The following is an 8,961-nucleotide window of genomic DNA, read 5'->3' as shown; positions in this document are numbered from 1 at the left end:
TTATGATATGAAAGTCTCCCCCACTCAGGAACATGGTATTTCTTTCTGTTTATTCCGATCTCAAATTAAGTTAATAATAATAAAAAAAAACTTTCTGGCTCAGGGCCCGTAGCCCAGTGGTTAGAGCACCAGCCACATACACCAAGGGTGGCGGGTTCAAACCCAGTCCGAGCCACCTAAACAAGACTGACAACTGCAACTAAAAATAGCCGGGCGTTTTTGCAGGAGCCTGTTAGTCCCAGCTACTTGGGAGGCTGAGGCAAGAGAATCGCTTACGGCCAAGAGTTTGAGGTTGCTGTGAGCTGTGAAGCCACGGTACTCTACCTAGGGCGACATGGTAAGACTCTGTCTTATAAAAAAAAAAAAAAAAAAAGAAGGGTGGCGCCTGTGGCTCAGTGAGTAGGGCGCTGGCCCCATATATCGAGGGTGGCAGGTTCGAACCGGGCCTCAGCGAAACTGCAACCAAAAAATAGCTGGGTGTTGTGGCAGGCGCCTGTAGTCCCAGTTGTTTGGGAGGCTGAGACAAGAGAATCCTGTAAGCCTAAAAGCTGGAGGTTGCTGTGAGCCGTGTGACATCATGGCACTCTACCAAGGGCGGTAAAGTGAGACTCTGTCTGTACAAAAAAAAAAAAAAAAAAGAGGGCGGCACCTGTGGCTCAGTGAGTAGGGCACCAGCCCCCTATGCTGAAGGTGGTGGGTTCAAACCCAGCCCCAGCCAAACTGCAACAAAAAAATAGCCGGGCGTTGTGGCGCGCGCCTGTAGTCCCAGCTTCTCGGGAGGTTGAGGCAAAAGAATCATGTAAGCCCAAGAGCTGGAGGTTGCTGTGAGCCGTGTGATGCCATGGCACTCTACTGAGGGAAGTACAGTGAGACTCTGTCTCTACAAAAAAAAAAAAAAAAAAAAGAAAAAGAAACAAAGAGAAACTGCTATAGTTTTTTGACTATAGAGGTCCTGCACTTTTTCTGTAAAATTTTTCCTGTAAATATCCTAAAAATTTATTCATGAGGCCAGGCACAGTGGTTTATACCTGTAATCCCAGCACTTGAGAGGCCAAGCTGGGTGGATTACCTGAGCTCACAGGTTCGAGATCAGCCTGAGCTAGAGTGAGACCAGGCATTGCAGTGGGCACCTGTAGTCCCAGCTACTTGGGAGGCTGAGGCAAGAGGATCACTTGAACCCAAGAATTTGAGGTTGCTGTGAGCTAAGATACCACGGCACTCTACCAAGCATGACCAAGGGAGGCTCTGTCTCAAAAAAAAATATTTATTTATAATTTGATAATTATTGTGAATACATTCCCCCATTTCCATTTGTAATTAGTCATTGCTAATATAAAGAAAAGTGGTTTATTTTGTGTACAGTTATCTTGTATCCAGCAACATTAAATTTACTAAGTGATTTTAGAATCACATCTTTCTAGGTAAACAAACATCTTGTAATAAAAATAATTTCCCTCTTCTGTTTTAATATATGTACCAATTTATTCGTCTTCTTATTCTACAACATGAACTGTAGCCTTCAAAACAATGTTGACAACAGTAATCTTTTCCTGGTAGACTTCTTGTTTTCATTCCTGATTTCACTGGGAATGGTTAGGGGGTGGCAGTCATTATCACCTTGAAGAATTTCCTTCTTTTTCATCTTTTACTTAGAGTAGGAATGGCTGTTGAATTTTCACACACACTTTTGCACCTCAGCTGATATGATCTCAGGTTTCCAGTTTTAGTTTACTGGTTGAATTAATTACAAATATCTCCTTCCTATATCCCTATATCCCTTCAGTAAATCATGTGGAGGCACTTTCCTCCTGACACACTGTTTGTACTTGCGTTTTCTTTTCTTTTTGTTTTTTTGAGACAGAGCCTCAAGCTGTTGCCCTGGGTAGAGTGCCGTGGATCACAGCTCACAGCAACCTCCAACTCCTGGGCTCAAGTGAGTCTCCTGTCTCCGCCTCCCAAGTAGCTGGGACTACGGACCACCGCCACAACTCCTGGCTATTTTTTGGTTGCAGCCGTCATTGTTTGGCGGGCCCGGGCTGGATTCGAAGGTGTATGTGGCTGGCGCCTTAGCCGCTTGAGCCACAGGGGCCCAGCCATGTACTTACGTTTTCTCACAGTCCTCTCTTCTCCCCACTCTCTCCCCTCAGGCCTCAGTCTTTCCTAGCTGCAGAAGGCTGAGAAATGGTGCCACGGTCCAGCCTCTCTACTGAGCAACAGGCCTGTGTCTCCACACTCACTGGACACCCTGGTAGGTCTCAAAATGCTTGGTGAGATGAGAAATGCTCCCTACCTACAATGGTCCCCTCCGGGCTGAGTCACCTTCCAGGCCCACAGCTATCACTGACCACACCCCCTCTGGGTCCTGGATCTGTTTGGAGCAATCTCCACAAAAACCCAAAACCTGCTGGGTCTGATCTCCCCTTAGCAGCCTCCCCCAGAATATAATCAGGATGCAGCTTGCAGGGCCTGGGTGTGGTTTTGCCCACTGGCAAGTATACTTCCAGGCCTCCACGCACCCTTTCTTCTGCTCCAGCCAGAGGTCTCTTTCAGACCCACATCCAGGATGTCCCCAGGCCAGGCCCTTCCCTTGAACACCCTTCCTCCCTCCTCCCACAAATTCACCCCTCTGGGGAAAGCCTCCTTCTGGGAGCTCAGCCACACCCTGGGAAGCCTCTGCAGCCCAGAACCCGTAAACCCTCCCTGGGGTGGGATCCTGCCTCATCCTTGCCTGGCCTTTAGTAGCATAATCCACTCATGAACTTGCTGTCTTGACTGTGGCTAGTACTGAGATTACCCTGGCTTTATAAAGCTAATTGAATGCTTTCCGTGTTTTATCATGGTCTACATATTCTAACTGGAGAATTTGTTCTCAAGATAAACTGGAACTCTTTTGTAAAAACTTTTGAGCCTTCTCCTTGGAACATTTTAAATACTTTTCAAGCATATAGAGGATTTGCTGAGCACCTCTGACCTCAATGCCTGCCTGGCTGTACACGGGCTCACATAAACTCTTTTTTTCATTGTTCAATCATTTGGACATAAATTGTTAACATGATTTTTACCCTTAGATATTTCTGCATTGTTTCGTAAAAATAAGCATACTCTTCAAAATTTTTATAATGAGATCATCACCTGTAAGAAAAGACTATTGATTCAATAGGGTTAGCTGAACACAGGCTGCATTTCACTTCCAGCTGGGGACTCTCTAAGTGGTCAATGTTTCCAATTTTCCTATTTCTTCTGTGAGTATTGGTTCTACTAGGAGGACCAATGCAGCCACACAGGAACTCTTCTTCCTCCCCATTCTCTCCTCCACAATGGGTCTGGCCAGCCCACCCCCAAGTTCATATCAAAGGACCTTTAACCTTCTAGGCAAGCTGTGAAATTTGCCCACCACCTAAAGCCCATATAAAAGGGGTCTCTGCCTCCAGGCACAGACACCCCTCTTTGCACTGCCCAGGCTGGTCAACAACATCTCCACCAACATCTCCACCAAAGCCTCGTCTCTGAGTGCCACCACTTATATCTTTCAGTAAGGAAGACTTGACTGGTGACTTGCATGTCAGAGCCTCCACCCTGTCCTCGTCCACTTAGACACAGGGTGGAAGGGGGTGTTGTTCAACACTGCCCCGACTCTGACCCATAGGGACGTGGCTGCACCCACACGCAGCTCTCTCTCTCTCCCCACGCACTTCTCTGTGCGTGCACCTGTGTCTGTATATAGACAGCTGTGTTCATCTGTCCAGTCTGTTTCTCCAGAGAACCCTAATTATGAAAGCCAGGGCAGTGCTTCTGAAATTATTTTCGAACAGACCTGAGATGGGGTGGAGAGAGCTGAGAAAGAGGAGGAAGTGAGCTAAGGGGATGAGGCTCCTGGATCCTGGCCTGTCCACAGACAGAGGAGTTCTGCATTTATTCTTTTTTTTTTTTTTTTAACAGAGGAAGGAACCTTTAATTGCCAGGAAAACTCAGGTGCCTCAAGGCGTAAAATGTTGAGTTCACAGGAACAATTTTTTTCCAAACTCTGTAATACCTTTTTTCTTTCTTTAGTTCAATATCAGCTACATAGTTATGGCTACAGATGTTAGAAACCAGGGTGTATTGATTCTTATACACTGGCGTTCATGCACTGTCACTTTATCTCCTACATTAAAATTTAATAGTCTGGAAACCACTGCTCAGGGAATCTCCATGTGACCTATCTGCATGCATTAGATGGCAGAATCTGTTTTCAGTGGCCCTCTGCTCCTCCAGCAGGCTTCACATGCACCAGGCATCTAGGTGCTGTTTCCCACAATATTCTGCTCTTTAATGGTCTACCAGCCTGTCAGTGTCGGCCCAGACAAATGCTTCCCAAGGACTCAATAAATGACAGCGCATCCTGATTCAAGGAAGGATGTTTTTCTTTATAGGTTCAGGTTCTGCCAGGCCAGGGCTGCTGGCAGTGAGCCTGTGCAGCGTGACCCAGTGTGGAGTGGCCCAGGGGAGCCTTGGGTTCCAGAGACGGAGGAGCAGGTCACTGGGGCAGGAGGAAGGCTCCCTGGGCTTCTCTCAACCCCTAGCCCCAGGTGATGGGTCCTGGGAGCAGGGCAGCGCTGGAGAAGTCCTCCCCAAAGGCCTGTACGCTGTGTTTTCCTGTTGAAAATCCAAGGAGCGCCGAGAATTAACGACTTCCCCTTCTCCCAACAGTCTCATTAGCTGGTTTTAAACAGGGAGCTACACGACAGTGGCCTGTAGCCAGGGCTTTCTGCCCCAGACCGCGGTGCTCTCCTGCACAGGGCCATTCCCCTCTACCGGGACTAAGGGACGGCCGGGCCACGCACTCTGCGCCCAGCCCTGAGGCCCAGACCGCATCTCTAGGCAAAGCCCACCCTACCGCACAGAACACGTGCTTCACATTCTTTACAGATTAACCCACGTTAGTCTAAACCGAGCGCTCAGGAGACGCACCTCCTGCGGGTAGCACGGTAATTTCCCACCAGCCTGCTGGAAAGACGGGGAGCTGGGAGCTGCAATTAGGCGAGGCCGCTGGGCCAGTACACTTCAAAGGCGCGAGCAGGGCTGTAATTAGCGGCACCGCGGGGCGCTCAGGCCTCGGCTGCAGAGCAAGGCCCGTGGGAGCGGCGCGGGAACAAAGGCGCCTGCAGAGCCAGGAACGCTCGGGCGGGGAGCGCACCTCTGCCGGCCCGCAGATCCAGGCCAAGGGAAGCCTGGCCGGGAGGTCCGCGGGCGGCTGTCCCTGTCGGGACTGCAGGTGGACTTGCGACCTGGACGTGCCCATGAGCTGCCGGGCTGTCTGCGCGGGAAGGACCAGCGAGCTGGGGAGGGTAGCCCGTCCAGGGAAACTTCCAGAAGAACGCACCAGAAGGGAAGAAAGGGCAGGTCAAGGCGGCCACCCACTGGCCACCTGCCCAATGGCCGGTTCGTGTCAGCATGCTCCAAATCAGCCTATTGTGGCCTCTGTGTTGGTGTCCTGTCCTTGCTGTCTAAGGATGCCCCCCCACCATCCTGCCTGGCTCACAGCATGAGGGGGTGCCCCTGCCAGCCTGGACGAGTGTGTATGGGGCTGTCTGAGACCCCAAGAAGGTCCTCGGTGGGAGAAACCGTGGGCCAGAGGGGACGGCTGACTGTGCTAGGGTTTAATTGGGAATTACTTTTCTTCTAGAAATACCAAAGGGATGATTTGGGATTGTGGGTTTTTGTGGTTTCTAATATATATTTTTAAACCTAATAAAGGTTATTATTTGAAAGAGCCTAAACAGGGTCAGGCTCCTAGAGCATGTTCCAAGTGTAGGGTTAGGACAGAGCTCCTGGGTGCAGACTCTCCCCAGGCCACCAGCACCTGTGCCCCAGTCAGCCTTCAGCCCAGGACACTGGAAGGAACAAGAGGAGGCAGCAAATGCCTCTGCTGAACATGGAAATGGCAAGTTCAAAGAAGTGAGGTTAATTAGGCTGGGCCTGGCTCACGGCTGTGATCCCAGCACTCTGGGAGGCCAGAGGCAGGACAATCCCTTGAGCTCAGGAGTTCAACACCAGCCTGAGCAAGAGCAAGGACCCCATCTTTACTAAAAACAGAAAAACTAGGAGGGGCATGGCGTTGGGAGACTGTAGTCCCAGCTACTCACGAGGCTGAGGCAGGAGGATCTCTTGAGCCCAAAAGTTTGAGGATGCTGTGAGCTATGACACTACAGCACTCTAGTCTGGGCAACAGAGTGAGATCCCATCTCAAAAAAATTTTTTTTTGACCAGAAGAGGTGGCTCATGCCTGTAATCTGAGCACTCTGGGAGGCCAAAGGGGATGGATCTCTTGAGCTCAGGAGTTGGAGACCAGCCTGAGCAAGAGTGAAACCTAGCCTGTACTAGATATAGAAAAACTGGCCCAGGGTGGGCCTCCAGCTCCATAGCTGCGGCAGCCACAGGAGGCGTCTGAGACAAGATGAAGCTCATTATCCTCGACCACTATTCTCAGGCCACCGGGCAGGCACCAAATACATCAGGAACTACATCATCCAGTTTAACCCAGGGCCAGGCAAATGCTTCCCCCTGGGGCTCCCCACTGGTGCACCCCACTTGGCTGCTATGAGAAGCCAGCTGAGTACTATCAGAATGGCGATCTGTTCTTCAAGTAGGTGAAGACCTTCAACGTGGATGAGTATGTGGGCCTTCCTGGAGATCACTCGGAGAGTCACCACTCCTTCCTGACATCCACCCATAAACACCCACAATCTGGGTGGGAATGCAGCTGACCTACAGGCTGAATGTGATGTCTTTGAAGAGACGATCAAGGCTGCAGGTGGGATGAGGGATTGCCCCCGATAGACACAGCCGGGCTCTAGCCTAGTGTCCCAGGACCTGGAAGACCCTGGCGATGGACACCATCCTGGCTAATGCCAGGTTCTTTTTTTAATCATCATCATTATTATTATTATTATTATTATTTAAGAGACAGAGTTTCACTTTGTCGCCCTCGGTAGAGTGCTGTGGTGTCACAGCTCACAGCAACCTCCAGTTCTGAGGCGATTCTCTTGCCTCGGCCTCCCGAGCAGTCGTGCCCACCACAACGTCCAGCTATTTTTGTTGCAATTTGGCTGGGCCCTGGATTGAACCCACCACCCTCGGTATATGGGGCCAGCGTCCTACTCACTGAGCCACAGGTGCTGCCCCAATGCCAGGTTCTTGGATGGAGACCTGGCCAAGGTGCCCACCATGACCCTGACAGTAGGTGTGGACCCTGACATGGATGCTGGACAGGCAGTGATCCTCATCACAGGTGCTTACAAGGCATTTGCTCTGTACAAGGCCATCAAGGAGGGAGTGAACCACATGGGGACTGTGTGTCCCTCTCAGAAGCACCCTACACTGGTTGTACGTGATAAAGATGCCACCTTAGAGCTGAAAGTGAAGACTGTCAAGTATTTCAAAGGCTTAATGCTTGTTCATAACAAGTTGGTGGACCCCTTGTCCAGTATCAAAAAGAAAGAAGTTGAGAAGAGCCCATTTTCTAAGAAACCATACAGTGATTAGCCTGTGCTAGGTAGGACAAGGGGATCCTTCTGGAAATTGTCTTTTTTTTTTTTTTTTCAGAGACAGAGTCTCACTTTATCGCCCTCAGTAGAGTGCATTGCCATCACAGCTCACAGCAACCTCCAACTCCTGAGCTTAGGCGATTCTCTTCCTTCAGCCTCCCAAGTAGCTGGGACTACAGGCACCCACCACAACACCCGGCTATTTTTTTGTTGCAGTTATCATTATTGTTTAGCTAGCTTGGGCCGGGTTCAAGCCCGCCACCCTTGGAGAATGTGGCTGGCACCTTAACCACTGTGCTACGGACACTGGGCCCAGAATTGTATTTCTTTAATCCAATATGGTTACTCCAGATAAGTGCATAAAACTCTTGTTCTTGGCTTTGAGGATAGGAACCTAGTCATGAAGTTTAGCTATAGGGAGAATGATTATGTGTAACTTAATCAGAAAAACTTCTTTTGAAAAATGTGCCCCATCATTTTAATATCTGCTAAACCCAGGTTAAGAGTTTTAAACTTTTTGTTCTGCCTCAGCCACTGTTCATATACGTACAACACACTCCTGTCAGAAATTCCTATTGTTACATGCACTGATTTTCACATGGGAGAGAATTAGGGTTTGGAGAGTCTTGAGAGCCTCTCTTACACAAGCCTGCCCCTACTTTGAATCATTGTTCCAGATTAAGGCATCGACTCTCTTAGCATCTAAAGCAAGTGAGTGCAATGAGGTAGTCCCTCTGGTCAATACAGGTGCCGAGGAAGACTGCCGTCCCTCCCTGTGTTGTCCTCTGCTCTCACCGCTGGCCATTGTGTGAACTGGGAGAACTCTCTGGGGAAAGGATTTGGGTGGGGCAAAAGAGGCGGCTTTTGCTGATAAACTCAGAGCTTCAGGGGCTCAGCCAAACTTCCCTCCCTCACCACGAGGTGGAAGCCCTTTTCCCACCAGAGCCCCGTGTTTTTCTCGGAGTCTCACTGTGGCTCCTGTTTTACACACTCATCAGTCCATAGGGGCCCACTGGGGCAGTACAACTTCAGTGTTAGGTCCAGCCAGAGTGATATGAGGTTAGCACGCATCATGCTATCCTCTCACGGAAGTCAGAGTCGAGTGCCAGATGACATACCAAATGCTTCTAACATCGTTCCCCCACTTAAAACACCGAGCTCTTCTAAGCCTCGTGAGTTCATGTGGTGTGGCCTCATGTTCAGGAAATATGGCCCTTTTGCCCAGTTCTTAGCTCCTTTCTCCCAAGATGATCTAAGGCCTGGCCTTCCTTTTACTCTCAAGCCCCTGTGGAGAGCCCGCTGCTGCCTCCTCCCCATTTTGGTGCCTGTTTGAAGCTACTGCTGCCTCTAATTCCGTGAAGATCTTTCAGAGCCTGGCTCAGGCCTCTCTTTCAGTGCTTTTTGGTACCAGTGTTTTATCTTTAGGTTTGGTACG

General features: G+C 49.8%; 1 pseudogene; it reads left to right on the top strand.

Moving 5' to 3' along the window:
• Positions 1–6,436: 6,436 nt before the first annotated feature.
• LOC128567966 (glucosamine-6-phosphate isomerase 1-like) lies at positions 6,437–7,524 on the top strand (annotated as a pseudogene).
• The last annotated feature ends 1,437 nt before the right edge of the window (positions 7,525–8,961 follow it).

The sequence above is a fragment of the Nycticebus coucang genome, chromosome 16 (assembly GCF_027406575.1).
Source record: "Nycticebus coucang isolate mNycCou1 chromosome 16, mNycCou1.pri, whole genome shotgun sequence".
Classification (NCBI taxonomy): domain Eukaryota; kingdom Metazoa; phylum Chordata; class Mammalia; order Primates; family Lorisidae; genus Nycticebus; species Nycticebus coucang.
The sequence above is the reverse complement of the archived record's forward strand: the minus strand, read 5'-3'. Positions and strand labels throughout refer to the sequence as shown.